Source organism: Mauremys reevesii, linkage group 23 (genome assembly GCF_016161935.1).
Source record: "Mauremys reevesii isolate NIE-2019 linkage group 23, ASM1616193v1, whole genome shotgun sequence".
Taxonomy (NCBI): Eukaryota; Metazoa; Chordata; order Testudines; family Geoemydidae; genus Mauremys; species Mauremys reevesii.
In genome coordinates, this window is record NC_052645.1 from 20,720,361 (window position 1) to 20,738,236 (window position 17,876).

Sequence of the window (17,876 nt, forward strand, 5' to 3'; positions counted from 1 at the left end):
CACAATGCTGTGCATGCCGTTCCTCAGGGTGGCAGGTCAAGAGAGGGACAAAAGACCAAGAAACACTTGGAAGTCAGAGAGAAACAGCTGCTGTGGCTGTCTGCCTGCAACAGTATGAAAGGATATCAAAAGGGCAAACAGAAAAACCTGCCATGGAGAGCTATGCTGAGCCGCTGCCAAAAGCCACAGACAGAAAAATCCTAGATTTCACCCAGGTGTGAATAACTTGACACTTCTAGGGCTTATGGCTTTAAACAAAACAAAACACGCAGTCCCCATTCACCCTTAGCAATACTGTATTTCATATGAATGGAATATATGAATCACTGCAAAGAACTTCAGTGCAACCCAGTACAAAGAAAAGCTGAATTCTCCACCCTGCTTACTGCAATCTGGCTTTCTGTAGCCTAAAACAAAGGCAACAGGAAACAAATACATCTAGACAGTCAATTTTTCTCTTTTTTTAAAAGGGTAACTCAGCTGTTACACTTACACGGAGGAGATCAGACGTTCATTTCCAGTCAGGGCTATTATGACCCACAGCTGGGTTCCTTCCTCCACCTACTTATGATTGTAAGTGAATTCCACAGTGAGAGCATCACACATTTTCCAAAAACGTGATGAGATCCTGACAGCTCTCAGACTCAAACATGAATGTGGCTTCTAAAGTTACAGCTAAGCCCACTAACCCCGATTCTTGGGCAAACATTGATGCAGATTGGAACAGGTGAATCAAAAGCAGCTACTCACTGGTGGAGTTCTGTTATACAAATAGGGATCTGGGCTTTTCTGACCCAGGTGGACAAGGAAAGAAAAATAAAACAACGATAAACATTTCAGTGAAACTAATCTTGGAAGCTGTGCTGAATAAATGAAAACTGATGGTTCTTTATTATAGAATTGAATCAATTTTCTAGTAGGTTTTTTTCTTCTTATGCCTGACAGCAATAGATTGAGAGAAATGGGATGAAAAACCTAGCCCACAATTGAACCAAATTGCTGTGTCCTCGCTGACTTAATGACATGGAGGTTTTTACTCTTTTAGCTTTGGGCATGCCAAAAAGGGAGGAGGGGGGGGGGTGTTACCTGTCCTACAATGTAGCAAAATGGCAGAAACCTTGGACAGTTAGATTCCCAAATAGTCTTTAATGTTCAGCTTCTTAGGGGGTTGAGGATCTAAAACCAAAATAGCTAGTTAGACTCAGTTAAAGGAGACGTTGGCCTATCATTGCCCCTGCAACAAGATTATTTGATGTGCAGGATAGATGCAGCATCTGAGAGAGAGAGAGAGAGAAAGAAAATTCTCTTATACTACACAGAGTTACACCACAGCCCGAGAAGGTAAAACGAACCAATGCAGACATTGCTCTCATTTTAGCATCCCAGTATGCATGGGACATGGCAGCGGAAAAGAATAGTTTCCCAGTGTCCCTTGCTGATGGATCAAAATTGGATTTTTATAGATGCAATAAAAATCCCAGGAATTTGCTGGCCTTATGATTTATTAAAAATGTTCCTTATAGCAAAGCTGCCCGTAGATGAGGAAATATCTCCAAGTAGGTCAGCCTGGGGCAAACGTACAGGAGCAACTCTCTTGGCTTATTAAGAATGTTCAAAGTTTAGGAACTGGCGGATGAGAGCTCAATGAACAGAAATGTCCTTAAAAACAATAAAATAAGAACCTTCTACTTCCCAGCTCAGGACGTATGTGAAGTTAGCTGAGGTGACATACCCCAATTCTGACCGGCACTGAAGAAAAGTAGGAGTACAGATATCTAGAATTGGAAGAGAACAGGCTCCTGGGCAGATCATAGAATTGAACTAAAAGTCCATTTGCTAGGGATCAGGGTACCCGGGGGCACAGAACTTCTCATACATTTTTCTTACAAACATTTGAGACAGGAAAGTAGGGTTTGGACCTTGGAGCCATCTCTGCCCCAACCTGGGTCCGGTTTCTCATTAACACTGTTTGAACATCACATACTCTTTTGACACAATTTATTTAAAAGGAACAGAATTAAAAATGGGTCAGGGGGGAAATAAAGGGATGATAAAAGGGACCGAAGAAATAAAGACAAGCACACAGACTAAAGTTCTCCTGGAAAGAGAGAATATTCCTCTTTGCTTGGGGAAAAACTAATCAGAATTAGAGGGTCTCGTGACTGAGAAATTAAAGAGATTTTCTCTAGGCTGAGCTTAATGCAACATGTGATAGGTATCTAGGTGAATGATAAGAAAAAGGGGGAATGGGAGAATATGTCAAGAAAGAGAAATAAAGTCCTTACCTTGTTAGCTGAAACAGTCTCCTCAGGCTTGCAGAGGGGAGTTTGGTTTTGGGGTTTATTGGGGGGAGGTTCTCTGAATAAACTAACTTTTATTGCTGTTAGAATAGTCTAGTCCATGGGAAGTGCCGCAGTCGCTGATGGTACCTTTGCAGAGGGGGAGAGAGAGAGAGAGAGAGAGGACAGAGCTGTGGTGGGCAGCACTGCAACTGAGTGCACAAGGGAGGGAGGAAAGGTTTTTCACAGACTCTTTGATGGGCTAACACAGCTCAGGACTGGGTTGGCTGGTTACTTTTTTTTTTTTTTTTTTTTGAGTGGGTTCCAGCTCTGGATTGTTTCTCCGTTTCACAGACAGAGAAAGAAATATCTTTATAAAACAAAAAACCCCACACTCCCCCTACACCAACCCTAGATGTGCGGGGAAGAGTCTCTCCTCAAAGCTACAAACAATTTCAGCACCAATTATCCCCATATTCAGCTGAGCAAACTGCACCCCTTTTCAGCACTGAAGTGGCAAAAGTGTAACCAAGAAGCCAGACTGGCTAGGGAGGGGTGTAGGAATTCGAGTGGGATTCCAGGGTGGTAGAACTGGACTCAGGGCCATGGCGGGGGGAGGGGGGGTGCCTGATGTTCCCAGGACTCCAGGAAACATTTTGCCTCGCTCGGTCCAGTCACAAAGCCTGGCTTGGCGGGGAGGTGATGGCTCCGGGTACTAGCACTTGAAGTCCAGGGATGGGGGTTGTCGCTGGGAAATATAGGGCTTCCGTCCTCAGGGAATGAACCCCCCAATTCCAAGAATACTAAATGACAAGGAACCTGGAAACAAAACCTCCCTAAGGTGCCACAAAAAGCCAGCATCAAACCAAAGCCACTGAGCCCCCCCATACTCTGAGCTCTGGGTCTGAACCTTCCCCAGCCTCCTAACTGTATAATGGGCCAACCTGTAAGAACATGTCCAGACATCCCCAAGCAATGGGGAATTTCAGACCCACAGGTTAGGCTCACCTCTGCTTCTCATCTACTGTAGCTCCCCTGCCTGGCTCCTAGATTGAAGAAAAGCTTCAGTTAGAGAATCGCATCTGTGGTCACCACAGGAGGGTACACTCAGAGAGTAACTCATCCCATTAGTCCCTCTAGGGACAGACATTTCACTCAGCTTCCCCAAGAGCAGCCCCACAGGAGATGGCAGCTTCCTGGGTTGATCATATTTCAGTTCCTCCCAAGGAGGACTGCCATTGTCCCTTAACGTAAAGCCACATTCAAAGCAATACTTCTATAGTCAAGAAGTGCTTCCATGGTCCTCAACAGGAGTTTGGCTGGAGTAGAAATGTCAGGATTTAACCTGCAGTGACTCGCACAAGAGTCATGTAGACCCTTCGTCCTTCTGAGGTGGATAAAGGGAGCTCCGCACATTTGACTGCATGGAGGTTGTTTAGATTAAGACCTTAAAAATGTCACTGCCCTGCAGGGAGATTTAAGCTATCACACCATTTGGTTTGGAAGAGTGGAGGGATTTACCCCAGAACCCTTGGTCAAAATTTCCCTCCCACCTGTAATGGTACATGATTAGAGGCAAATTACATCACTTAATGCACTACTGGAAGATGCACAGACACCACTGTGATGGGTGTGGGTATAAATAGAAGAGAACTGCAATTTATTGTTCATCCTCTAGATAGCCTTGTGTACGTTAGGGTATAGTCGGTGGTAAACAAGAGAGAAAGCTGGAACTTAAGCTATGTGCAAGGCTGTTTGTGACAATAGCGGTTTTCCTTAAACACCTCCTAGGGCTATGATTCCACGGACTGTGGCAGCCCACACGGCATATGTCACTTTGCACAACGTTTGATTGCTGCTCTCTGCCCCAGAAGTGGCTGAATTTCAGTGGCGCTGTCTGTAGCGAGTTATAGCTGTGGGATGGTTCAGAAAGACAGGCACTGTGGGGATGTAAGATGTGATTGACTTGTATTGCTTGAGCCACATATTGAAATCGCTAACGAGCTTAGCCAGCCGCTGTCTCTGTAGCTGATTGCTGGTAGGGTTATGTACAAACACAGGGACAGAACTAGAGACAGACAGATCCAGGTTGCAGTTCTACAGGCTGCACCCCACTGACTCCAGTGAGACTCTGTAGGTGTGAAAGTCTCTCAGCAGAGACCAGCTTGTGGGATCAGGGCCTAGGTTCAAAAATATTCACCCCAAAACAAGTCAACATCAATTTCTGCCAGGGCTGCTCAGTGTGGGAGGGCATCCCAGGCAGCCTGCGGTATAACATCCCCTCCCCTTCCCAGCCTTCGGTATTTATCAGAGCAAAGTGTTAAATACAACAAGGACCCTCTCCGCTTAGTGACACCTGGGCCCTAAACTACAGGAAGGAGGAAGAAAGCAACAGTCCAATCCAGAGATCAGTCCGTCTTCTTAGGCCAGTCTTCTCGCTGCTGGCTAATAGCCATTGATGGCCTTATCCTCCATGAATTTATCTAGTTCTTTTTTGAACCCTGTTATAGTCTTGGCCTTCACAACATCCTCTGGCAAGGAGTTCCACAGGTTGGGTGCATGTTGTGTGAAAAAAATACTTCCCTTTGTTTGTTTTAAACCTGCTGCCTATTAATTTCATTTGGTGATCCCGAGTTCTTGTGTTATGAGAAGAGTTATTTACTGCCTTCTTGGGGCTTGGCTCATTTCTCTTCAGCAGCTCAGTGCCCCAAGTGGCCCAGCCCTTTGTTTTTGTTGGCCATTCTTTTATCCCTTTTTTGAGGCAAATTAGTTACAACTTCTTATTGACAGGTGTTGCTGGCTGCGTGTCTCAGCCCTCTATCCAGGGCCCTGTTGCTGTTGGATGGAGCTGCTGCACGCCATCTCCTGAGGACAAGCAAAGCAGTAGTGCCATGAACGAGCTCGGGGAAGCTACATGCTGAACATATTTGAATGGAAGACAGTGCCAGATATCCCACTGGTGAGTTGCTGCAGAGCTCTCCTCTTGCCAGATACACCACGCGCTCATCCAGCTATCCACACATGCCCTTCAGCTTGTCTTTGTCCTCCCTTCCCCGTGCGTAACCCTCCACCCAGCCATCTCCACGCAAACCCGCTCAGCTTCTCCAGGCATAGACCTCTTCCAAATCCTAATCTCTCCGCATAGTCCTCTGCCGGTGTCTCCCCCCCATGCACACTGATCTGCCCCGGCTGCACCCTCCATTCATTTCTCGCGCTCTCTGTGCTCTCACCTTGTCTACTTGGATTCTTAACCATTTATATGGCAGACGTGCCTAGAGCCACATAGACAGTGCCTCCCCAAGGAGCTTCCCCGAGTGGGGCAGAGGGCTGAACAAGGTGAATGCTCGTTTAATCTCCTGCTCAGTACAGCAGCATAATGTGCTCAGGAACATGCCAGGAGTGCAAAACCATTGCGTCCTCTCCTCTCAGCCACGTCTTCCTCCTTTCCATCAGCAGATCCTCCCCTCCGACATGCCTCTCCGTATCCCATAGCAACAGGCCCTGCGGGGCTGGACTCTCAGCTGGTGTAAATCTGCGTAGCCCCTGGCAACATCAGTGGAGTGATGCCAGTTTACACCAAACGAGAACGTGGCCATTGGACCCAAACCAAGGCTGCCTGGTACCCAGCTCAGAGAGGAAACATCTTCCACAAACAAATGGGAACATCCAGCCCTTTGGGATGTTCTCACATCTCTCCACCTTCGAACAGCGCCTGTCACTGGCTTGAGAAGCTGCCCGATCATTTGGTTTTCCCAAGGCATCTGCCTTGGTAGGCTGAAAGGGACGCAAGCTTTCGGGTTTTCTAAAGCATTTTATTGCTACTTGTTTCCCAAGAAATTGCAAAAAGGTGAAATTCTAGCAACACCAGGGGTCTCATCCACAGGCCCCCACTCACTCAGGCTTTACCAATCTTTTCCTCAGGCTAAATTCCCCCAAACGAGTGAGGGGAGAATCCGTAGGGAGCGAGGGATCCAGCCCCCGGAGAGGAGCAAGGAATGGGGTGAAGGAGGATTTTACAGTTTCGGCACTGGACTGGGAGGGAACTCTGGAAAGCTGGGCTCACTTCCCAGCTCTTGCAGGCTCCCTGTGTGACCCTGGGCATGTTCCTCTAAGGCCCAGATCCTCATAGGTATTTAGGCACCTAACTCCCATGGGATCTGGGCCTTCATCATTCTGTGCCTTGCCCCCATCTCACAGGTGAGAATGTTCCATTTCTCCTGCCTTTTCCTTAGACGGCCAAAATGGTCAGGGCAGGTCCCGTCACCTCTGCCAAAGGGCTGCGGTTGTCTGCCGCTTGAGTCATTGTGCACAGCCTTGCACTAGGGTGGCACTCTCATGCCTGGCATATCACAAAGCACATTTTCCCGGGCAGCGCTTCCGGTTCTGCAATAGCTCCTGGTTTCCTTGGAACAGGGCGAGATCTCTGGCCAGTGTTACGGTGCATCGCCAAGCCCTGGTGTCGGGCACGTGGCTTAGCATGGCAAGTGTCGGACATCGATGGGTGCAGGACTAGAGGTCTTCGGAGCAAGCCGGGGACCGGCTCGGGCAACATGTGGGTGTGTTGTTTAGATGGGCCTGACACTTTTGGATGTAAGTGTGAATGCAGGCGGGCAGGAGCCACACATCTGAATTGCAGGGAGTCCAGCAAGGACTCAAGATTTCAGATGTCCTAGGGCATTTCAGAACGGAGCTGACTGCAGCATTTTGTTTTGTGAAATGAGTTTGAGGAGTCTCAGTCCAGCTCCTCCGAGACAGGTGCTCATGTCACAAAAACCACCATGCAGGTGACCTTCGCTGTCTGCCCCTTCCGTGGGTCTTGGCAATCTCTGCACAGCACCCACAGCCATGGAGAATGAATTCCCATTTCACTTCTACACACAGTCCCTCAAGTTTGGGCCTCTGCCAGAGAAGGTTTTGCAGTCACAACCCATCCTCTGTCAGAATTCTTTAGTCTACCAGTCTGCCAAGCCCCAGACGTCTACCTACCTACCATAAGCTTTTTCCACCAAGTTTACCATGACAGTCTCTGAACCCCCGGGGTTCTTTATCTGGAAACTTTTATCTGCTCTGAATGAGCACGGAAAAAGCAAGCCAAGCACTGTATTTTCTTAGATCAACTGAGAAATGACACAAGGTAATAGAGAGATCAAGCGTCCTTTGGAGGCGCTGGCTTGGCTTCCGGCTCCCAACGGGCAAAACAAGAAACCCATGGAAAGTATCTGGTTAAGGAAATTTTGGGGAATGGACTATGGGGCGTTTCAACCTCTAGGGCATTGATTCAAATCCTGCCCAGGGCCACGATAGGGTCACACATTTGTCTCTTTCTGGCATAACTAGCAACCCAATGTCGGTTCAGGGATGGAAACAGTAGGGGGTGCTGTAGGACAGGATTGAAGTTTATTGGCAGACTTGTGGGGGGCAGGGGGACTCGGAGCTGGAATAGCAGGGGGCTGTTAGTCAGGATTGAGGGGTGTCAGCAGAGCTGTGCAGGGAAAGCTAGTGCAGCATCTGCCCCTGCTGATCCCAAAGCAGAAAGGGGAGGGGAAAAGGACAGTTCTGTTTAGAAATTGCAGATGATGCTGACTTGTTCCGTGTATTAAGATAATGCCTGGAGCCCCAAACCAAGATCTGGGACCCACTATGCCAGATGCTGTACGAAGACCTAGTAAAAACGAGGAGTCTGGTGGCACCTTAAAGACTAACAGATTTATTTGGGCATAAGGTTTTGTGGGTAAAAAACCCCACTTCTTACCCAAGCTTATGCCAGAACAAATCGGTTAGTCTTCAAGGAGCCACCAGGCGCCTCGTTGTTTTTGTGGTTACAGACTAACACGGCTACCCCCGAGACTTGAAGATCTAGTAAGACTGTCACTGCCTCAAAGAGCTTAATGGTGTCCCTACCACAGGCTCAGACAATTCCCCCCCCGACCCCTTTAAATGCGGCGCTCTTGGCTATTTCACCTTGACTGGCTCTCTCAGGATGGGCAGCCTGCCCCACGTGGTTATTGCAGCATCCTGGCTGACGAAGTCCCAAACGAAGGTTTAAGAATCTGGCCTAGCAAACACTCAGGCAACCCCGGCCCAGCACCCGAACTCCTAGCTGCAGCCCCATGCAGACGGTTTTGTTTAGTTTTACAACTGGAAGCAGGAGGAGGAAGATGAAGGTGGCAGCCCAGGCAACTGGTACAGAGAGGATGAACGTCTGGCTTGAGGTCTTAACAGCGGCACACCCCAGGGTTTGGTTTTAGCATTAAGCGCGCTGATGGCGGGTGCGTCAGACAGTGACTCCACCAGTCAATGCCTCTCTCCAGACAGCTGCCATCCCAGAGACGACCCCATCCTCCCAGGAATGCTGATGTGCATCTGCCTCCTGCTCAGACCCGGAGAACCTCCGAGGACACCGCCAGCATCCTGATCACCACGGGCCGGATTTGTTCCCGTGATGTCAGTGCAACTCCAGAGCAACCCCAGTGACAACAGTGTAACTCGGTGTAGGGCATGGCCCACGGTTAGCAGAGAAACAAACAGAATGGGGAACTCTGCAAGCTTGGCCCAAGAGAGGAAGGGTAGTCCTGCCGTTAAGGTGTTAGCCTCGCACCCGGGAGATGGACGTTCAACTACTGGCAGTGCCAAGAACTCACTGGGGTCCTTAGACAAGGGATAAAGGCTGAAAGGTATTTAGCTGCCTCATTATTTCAATGGGATTTTGGCATCTCAAAATCTGCCCATACTCATTTTCTTCCTCGTTTCTCCGCCCTAAAAGGCAGACGTGATAATGTTTCCTTTCTTTGTCCAGCCCATGTAAACTGCAAGCTCGGTGGGGCAGGGCCCCTCTGTTGCTACGTGTATGTACAGCCGCCGCCAGAGCCTGGCTCTGAACTCGGCTGGGGGCTCTGGAATAAATACTTGGGGATATGCATGTGGAGCCAGGCGCACCTTTGTCGGGTTTACGGGCAGGCATGTAGGTGGGCTTGTGCGTGGAAGGGAGGTTGCAAATTTGCCCTTGTGTAGAGTCTGAGCTGAAGCAGCCAAGGGACGATGTTCCTGCTTGAGAAAACAACAAAAGAGCAACACCCCATTCCCACGCGCCAGCCACCATCCAGCGAGCCGCGGAGGAACCGAGCTGGGCGACAAGAGCTTGTGTGCTCAGTTTGCGACTCTCCTCCTGGCCTCAGGAGCCCCAGGAACAAGAACGTAGCCGCCTTTCCCCTTCACGCATTGCGGCTGGGGAGGAAATCAAAGAGGAAGATTAATGTGCGGGCTCAGCGAGAGCCCTGGTGGGAGCACTTAACAGGGGAAGTGGGATTAGCCGAGGTTTAGGAGATCAGCCGCAACATGCGCCGAGACCTTCCCCTCCTCTTGCCAACGGGCAGCCGAAGCGGATCCAGCAGCACCAACTTGGGGCTAGCCGAGAAACGGAACGAGGGATTCCGCTCGAGGCTGGGGAGCTGCTCTGCCTGCCTCCCCTCAGACAGGGACCGTGTCCTCCAACAAAATGGACCTGCCAGCTGCCTGAAGCAACAGCAGCTCCGCCAGCCCCACCTCGGCATTGCAGCGTTTCCCGGCATTGGGACTTTGGGGCCTTGATTCCCAATCATGTGCTGCCCTGGCTGCGCAAAGGGGGCAGAAACAGCCCCCGGGGACTTTCCTGGGCTGGAAGCCCCCCGATCAGTGCAGGGCCGGGGGGAGGGCTTGGCCGCCAGGCTGGTTTCCTAACACAGGGACAGATCGGGGGCATGGCCAGTCTCCGTTTTCCTGGGGGGGCTCCCGTGGCAAGCAGCGACTCACACCGAGGAGAAGTCTCCCCGATGACCGTGCCCTGTGCAGTTCCATCCGCCTGCCAATCCTGGCCACAAGTCAGATCCGTCAAAGGGCTTCAGAGAATCCGGCTGCGCCTTCTGAAGCGGATCAGCCCTTATTTAAACTAAGCTCTCACTGGCAAGGCATTTCCTCTCCAAACAGAGCTATTAGCGAGCACAGACATTCCTCTGGCCCACAGATTTTACCATCGGCTGCAGCCTGGTGGTGGCTTCCTTTGGCTCCTGGTCTGCTCTCCTGTGAAGGAAGCCACCACCAGGTGAGGCCTGTCATCCCGTCTCACTCCAGTGCAGGGGGCTGGGGGGGCAGCAGCACCCCCTGGCGTGAAGTAGTACCACCACCCAAATCCACGGCTCCTGCTTTCAGCAGCCCCACTATCAAAATGGCTCCAGCACCCCTGCTCCAGTGTCTCCCTCTTTCACCCCATGGCCTAGGCTGGAGCCTTTGGCAAATCCCTGAGACCTTTCCCATCATCCCCCTCCCTCATTAGCATCCCAGCTGTGACCTGCTTCTGGGTCTTTTCCATCGCACGTGGCTGCCTCCTTCCATTTGCCGTCAGCTCACGCCCCGGCTCCGGGCGCCCCTTAGGCTGAGGCCAGCTCCCAGGTTGGAAGAAGTGGCTAGTGATTGTTGGCGCCAGTCTCCAGCCATCTGAACGGAGCCAGATTTCCAGAGGGCGGGTGGTCAGCACTTGCTGCAAACCGGTGTGGATGTTTATTTTAATCTCCAGCTTGGGCCCAGACAGCTCAGTGTCTAATACACATGCCCCAGGCTGGGACCTCGGGCAAACACTTTGCCTGCAAGCTCTTTGGGCAGGGACTGTTTGCTGTTCTGAGCATGTACCGTGCCTGGCACCTGGGGGTCCTGACCCATGGCTGGGCTCCTAAGCGCTAGCACAATGCACATAAGCAATAGTAAGAACGTTGCAGCTGTGTGATGGGGGTTAGATCGGCACTTGGGGGTGGTAGCGGGGCAGTGGGATGGGGGTTCAGTTCTGCTGGATGTCAGTTGGGGCACCCTGCATCCCCTTTTGTTACAACAATCCAAAGAAATACTTTCCATTCACTCAGTAACACGATTTTCCACTTTGCACAAGCGTAGCTGATTAAATGGAGCCTTTGATTAAACGGAGCCTTCCGCCTCCCGCCGAACGAAGGTGCCTTCAGCTGTGCTTCCTCCGCAGCCTCAGGAGCTGGTTTGTGGAAAGCCGGCTTGGCATGCAGCGGAGCGAGGCCAGCAAACAGCTGCTCGGAGCAGCACGTCTTTAATCAGGAGCACAATTCTCCAAACACTTCTCCTGAAGGCCTGGCAGCTTGTGAGACTGATTTTCCTTTAAATTAAAAAGGTCCGAAACAACAAACAAATCCCTTTCCCTTCCTGTGCTGGTGCACAGAGCTGGTTCGCTCTGCCATTGGCTCTTCGGCGCCCGGAGACAAGCACGCACGTCGGAGCCGCATGCCACGAGTTGCCTGTGGCGTACGGAGTTCTGGCCCCATCGCTCTTCTGCTGCACCGTCGCTGGAGAGAAGGGCGATTTCTCCCTTATCCCCCTGGCTGGTGAATTGAGCCAGCTCAGCTAGTCCCTACCCGTAACTGGTACGAGGTGCCCGTACACATGCAGAGTGAGTGAATAGATAAGCCACTACTTGGTGGCACTCAAGAATCTGCAGCACTGATCCTGGGTTTTCTAGGAGCAGTAGAAACTTGCTGTGCCCTACAAATGGTGTCTGCAGCGTGGCTCCTTAAGCCTGCCACGTAGCAGCTGCCTGCGCCATTCTCCACTGTGGCCGAGCATCGTGATATTTGCTGTGTTTCTTAGCAGCCAGCTCCTGGGAGAATCTGAGCTTGCATTTGCAGTAAGTGTTAAACCTTGTGCTTATGGAGAGTAGCTGGTAAAGGTGATGCCCAATGGCTCAGAAAGCAAGAGGCAGACAAAAGGAACCAGGCTGGCTTCAAAGCCAGGAGATTTCCTTAACATGAGGCAGTCCCGTGACGGCGGGGGGGTGAGTGATAATTTCGCACACTTGGGGTCAGCAATGCAGACTGCCTCTCACAGGAAAGTCGTGCAAGTGAAGAGCATCGGGGTGCGTGATGCCGGGCCAGCTAGCGCCGGGTGTGCTCTGCCCTGGCCCTTCTGGGTTTTAAAAGCAGCGGCACGCCAGGCCTCAGGCTCCCCACGGACGGCGTAGCTTAGCCCAGTGGGATTCGTGCTCGCAGGCGCTGCGCTTTCCGAAGTCCCTCACATTAACTGCACAAACAGCTGCCTGCCAGGAGAGGCAAACGACTGCTCCAGCCCCGTCCGTGGCACCTTGTCAGGCTCTCCCGGAGAGAACTCTCTCTCCAGGCACCTTTTGGGCAGGTGAGGGATCGGCCCGTGCGGCCAGGGGGATATGCGGCCTGACTCCATTGCTCAGCACCTGGTGCAGCCATTGACACCGGGGCGAAGTGGCCGTGAACCACTGCCAGAGCAGAATGGTGGCACTTTACACTCAGGGTCGTATCTTTGTTCCAAGACCTGAGCCCCCAAGATGCGGGGGGCGGGGGGAGCCAACATTAAAATACTCCCAAGCAAACCCTCCCAAAGGGGCACAGAGAGAGCTCCCTGTGCTGTCTGCACGCTCCAGCATTGCCATCAACTCCGGGAGGGGGGATCTCAAACTGTCCCACTGCAAATCATGCCCTGCTGGGCCCAGCAGCACTGTTTGCTCCCTTTGTTTCTCAGGTAAACGAGGGCCATGCAGCCACCGCCTGCTGCCAGTACCATTTGTGTGCCTGTCTCTGAAAGCTGGAGCTTGGCACAGGGTGCAGAGCAGCAGGAAATCCACTGCACAGCCACTGTAAGCTCCCTCGGTGCACAGACGTGTGCGCGCACACCCATGGGGAGAGTGCACGAGAACCAGTAGTGCGAGTGTGGTTGTGCAACATGAGTCTGTGGGGATGAGTGTGCTAGGTGTTTGGGAGCACGTGTGGCATGCACAAAGGTGTGCAGCATAGATGTGTTGTGTGTGCACAGCTGCAGGAGCATAGGTGGTGGGGGGTGAAACACAGTGGAGTTCAGTGTGCACCTAGCAATGTGAGTGCACGGGGAGTGGTGCAAGTCTGCACGAGTGCACAGTGGCCCCTTGTGTAATGGCACACTCATCTGTACCTCCCACAACAGTTTCCACACAGGCCCTAGCCTGCAGCGTCCGGCTCTCCCTAGACGCACAGAGCATCTCAGCTCTGACCCGCTCTGAAGAGCAGGATCCGCCTGTCAGGACTGCACATTTCTCCCAGGGTGGCCGAGCTCGAGACGTGCCAGCAGCCTGGTGGGTGGCAGAGTGTGAGAAATGCTCCTGTCCCCTACTGGAAAATGGAAGCCGAGCTTAACCCAGGATTTACTGGCTCCTTGCCTCTCACGTTTAGCAGTTTACACATCGCATGGTGCTGAGGCTGTGCCAGACAGAGGCGCTGGGCTCCCCACAGCTGACAGTCCATCCTTGGGAAGAGGGTAAATGGCCAGAATCCAATATCACTTGTAACAGACCAGACACTAAATATCCTGCTCGCTGCCCTGGATTACCTGGTGCCAAAGGGCTCGTCCAGGCCCATGAGGATAAGGAGCCCTCTGCATCACAGATCCTGTGGGATGCTGGAGAACCCCAGGCCACTGCCCAGTTGGCAGGCCAGGGATGTCCGGCAGCAACGGGGGACACGGCCCAGCACACACTGCTAAGGACAGCCCACTCCACACACACCCCTGCTCCCTCCAGGGATTTCCTGTGAACAGCTCCTTTGGGTCCCTGTGTCTCCCAGCCGGCTGCACAGGGAAGCGGAGAACCTCGTCCTGGACCAGGCTGCTGTGATGGTGCAGTTCCTGGGGTTGGTCTGAGCTTTCCTCAGAGGAACCTGCTGCTCAGCGTGGATGGGCTGGGATTAGTTTAACAAACCTAGTGAATTTGTTGAGAGACAGAGTGTGGGCTGGACCCATAAACACGGCAGCACAGCACGCTCTCCCCACAAACAGCTCTGCCAGTGCCCCTCAGTCCCGACGCGCAGCCCCCGGATATTCCAGTGGGCTGTTCCCCAAATAAGCCAGACCTCAGTGTTCCCGAGACGCTCCCCACACCCCTAACTACCATGCTAGATTGTGCTTAGCTCAGAGATCAGATTTTGCTCTAGTTTTTCTAGGCTCTTCTACACCAGCCATCATCTTCTCTGCAAAGCTGCCCCCCTGTTCCCCATCCCCAGGCTCTGCCCCTGCATCGTCCTGCTTCCTTTAGCCTTCTCCCCGGCAGCTGAGCTCCGCCATCAGACCCGAGACCCCACTGCACTCCTGGCACCTCCCAGGCCTTTACTGCGGTGGTACATCCCACCATGCAGCGCTGGCTGTGGACAGGGAAGCAATGAACAGCGACCCTCGGGCCCCACCATGTGCAAGGCTTAAGCCAGTCTCCAGTTATTAAAGACCAGGAGGAGACTGAATTTGCAGGGCAGATTATCCCACATCTTCTACGGCAGGGTTCTGGGATCTCCCTCAAGCGTTCGGGGGCTGGCCACTGTCAATACTGGGCTAGATGGACCCAGGTCTGATCTAGGCTGGCAGTTCCTATGTGCCTATGCCTCACTCAACCATATGGGACAACCATGGAGAGCAGAGCTGGCCCAGCAAAGGTTGCGTTGAAGTTTCCAGGGGACCTGTCCTAGACTGATGTGCCGCCCCCTCAGACCCATGTTCCAGCCATTCCTGCCGCTCACAAAAGAAATTGAATAATAAATCTAGCGGTGAAAAAACATTGACTTAATTTCCGTGGGTCACGGACGTAATCGAACTTATGCGCTTGGAACATCGGCTCCATGTTTCTATAAGGGGGATAATTTGGCTCTGAAAACAAGCCCATTAGTGCTCAGCAGGAAAAACTTAAGGCCGCGTAGGAGGGGACTGTGAGTTTTGGCCGGGCGGCCAAGAGCTGAAAATGTTTCTGCTCATTCTGAATTCTTGGCCTTGTCAGCAAGCACAAAGTGCTCGATTCAGCATCCCCCCTTGCCCTCCCACCCATACCCACCTGGGGTGGGGCGCCCCTCCCGAGCAGCAGGTGAGCGGGCTGGGTCCCTCCCCAGGAATGCAGGAGAGATCTGGCCTGACCGGATGCGTCCGGAGCAGAGCACTAGCATTTTTCCTCAGTTAACACACGAGATCCTGCGGTTTGAAAAAGCAGCTCTGGAATAAAATCAGACTCTGCAGCCAGAGCTGGGCCTGCCACCAGGGCAGGGACCTTTGATGGCTGGGACGGAAGCCCCTAACCCACTACTGCATCTTGTTTTGCACCCTTGATATCTCCCGCCCTCCCACAACAACCCACACCCATTCCTTTTAGGGGACCTCCCCAGGAGCCCTGCAAGAATAAAGTGCGAGCTCCTGGGAGCAGAGTCAGGAGGGAGAACGGAGCCAGAGGACCCCCCACAACTTAAGGCCAGCTGGGATTGCAGCCCTGGCAGAGGTGTGGGGTTACCTGCTGCACCCCTTGCAGGGCGGGAGCCTAGTGCCGTCCCCTGTGCAGTGGGAGCTCTGGAAGGCACACGGCATCTCAGGCGAAACCCTAGCACAGGTCTGAGCCCACCCAGCCTGCAGCAGCCAGTTATAATAAGACTTAAATGTTTTCATCTTCAAAGCACATTACAGACACTAATGCAATTAGCCCCCAGCCTCGCTGGCAGGCAGGCAGGCAAGCATCACCGCAACCATGTTCCCAGTGGGGAAACTCAGGCATGGAGCGCTTCTCCCATGGCCTGTCCAAGGCCACACCACAAAGCAACATTCGGATGAAAACACAGGAGTTCCTGGCTCCCAGCTCAGTGCTCAGACCACTCACTGGCTGCCACTTTCTACCTCTCTATGGCTCTGACCAGCTCCTTCCCATGCCGAAGATTATTCCCACTTCACAGACAAGGAACTGAGGCAGGGGCTGGTCACAAGGCAGGTCGTGGCCGAACCAGGGCTTATGTCCAGGCCGCCCCAGTCCCAGTCCAGCCCAATGCTTAACCCATGAGATTGGCCTTCCTTCACATGCTGCTTTCCGTAGCCCTGCCTTGCTGACCCCACCCAGCACAGCATGTGGGCACAGGTGCAGCCCCGCCCCCCACCCAGAGGAGAATGCTGCGCGACATCCCAGCCCAGAGTAAGGCACTGCCCAGTGTGAACAATCCACTTCGGGGGATCTTTCCATGGCTGACTAAACAGAATCAAGCAACCACTTTGTCCAAGGGTCATGGAGCTGAAGGCCAGAAGGGACCAGGCCATCTAGGCTGACCGCTGGGTAGCGCAGGCCAGCACCCATCCTCTGAATCCAACAACCGAAACGAGACCACAGGATCCCAGCCCAAGGAAGCCCAGACGATCGCCCGCCACAGGCAGAGGACTGGCAGGGATGGAGGGGCAGCAGCTGGGCATACGTGGAGAGAATCACTTCACATCACACGCACCTCGGAAAGTTCTGAGGGAGAAACATTTTTAAAAGCCTCTCAATGATTTAGGAGCCAAAATCCCATTGCTCAGCTAGTGAACAACTTAATACTTCGTGACTGGAAAAGGCTCCCTGGTGCAAATGGTGACCACAAGTCACTCGCATTGTCACCAAACAAGAGGGAACTTTTGGAGCCGCAAGGGGCTGGAACAGCTTACCGGGGCTGTGGTGGATTCTCCTTCGCTTGGAGCTGCTGACTTGAGCCCAGAGAGCCGTCTTAGAAGATTCACTCTGGTTCAGCTGCAAGTTAGCTGGCTTATTCACGTCCCTCACACAGGAGGGAAGAGTAATTCCCTCCCTGGCAGGAATTGTGTGGAGTTCCCTGGCTTGGGCTAGGCAGGAGGTCAGACTAGCTGGGTGTTATGGTTCCTTCTGGCTTTAAAAGCTCTGCCCTGGCTCCACAGCTGTTGGGAATTGGTGGGGCTCTCTCCGTTGATTGCAGTGGAGCTGTGCCAATTTACACCAGCTGAGCATCTGGACCAAGGCCTGAAGTTCGTCTCTGGCTGCAGTATGAAGTGGCTAGCAGGAAGCTGTAGCAATGGTGGGGATAGGGGGTGTATTTACACCAGAGCGCCTTGAAATCTGGCATTCCTGAGAGCAAGAGTGTTATTTTTCTCTGCATTTATTAAGGGAAATAAATCAAGAGTGTCACATCACGACAGGGAGAAGGTGAAATAGCACGTGCTAGGGAAGGTGTGAGATCCAGAAGGGATTCTGCCTGTCGGCCAGAGAGCTTGGCCTGTCCATACAGGGGACACTTGGAGAGCTCCTCTCTCTGTAAGCTCTCACCTGCCCTTCATCACTGCAGCATCCGAGTGTCTCACCATCGTTAGTGGGTTTTATCCTGCCAACCCCACTGCTGCCGGGAAGGATCACCCCCATTTTCCAGAGGGGAACTGAGGCACAGAACTTAAGGACAGGCAGCAAGTCTCCTGCATCCCAGTTCAGTGCCTTGGCCACTAGACCATCTCGGAGCTGGGAACAGAACCCAGGAGTCCTGACTCCCAGCTGCCCACCCCCTCAGCCTAACCCAATCTGACCCACTAGACCCCACTCCCTCCTGGAGCTGCGAATACAACCCAGGAGTCCAGATTCCCAGCCCAGTCACTAGACGACACATCCTCTTACTAAGGAGATGAAAGGCCCCCTTCTGTCCAGCTCCGGAGAGCCATGTGTCTGTCACAGACCTCAGGCCTGCAGCCTGGGCCCTCCTGGGCCCCTCAGACGCGGCAGCCCTCCTGAAAGGAGCTTGATTTCCCAGTCCCCCATCCTAACAC

General features: G+C 52.7%; 1 protein-coding gene across 4 annotated transcripts in view; it reads right to left on the reverse strand.

The window, feature by feature from the left end:
* COL8A2 (collagen type VIII alpha 2 chain) overlaps window positions 1-16,936 on the reverse strand; it is a 143,068-nt gene extending 126,132 nt beyond the window's left edge. For 3 of the 4 annotated variants that reach the window (XR_005590722.1, XR_005590723.1, XM_039511179.1), the window contains exons 1-3: window positions 16,758-16,936; window positions 3,288-3,325; window positions 2,286-2,429 (exon numbers count right to left, since the gene is read on the reverse strand). The gene's annotated coding sequence lies outside the window, so the exon portion shown is untranslated. The remainder of the gene's footprint in view (window positions 1-2,285; window positions 2,430-3,287; window positions 3,326-16,757) is intronic. The other variant, XM_039511180.1, reaches the window with a different exon arrangement.
* Between the last annotated feature and the right edge of the window lie 940 nt (window positions 16,937-17,876).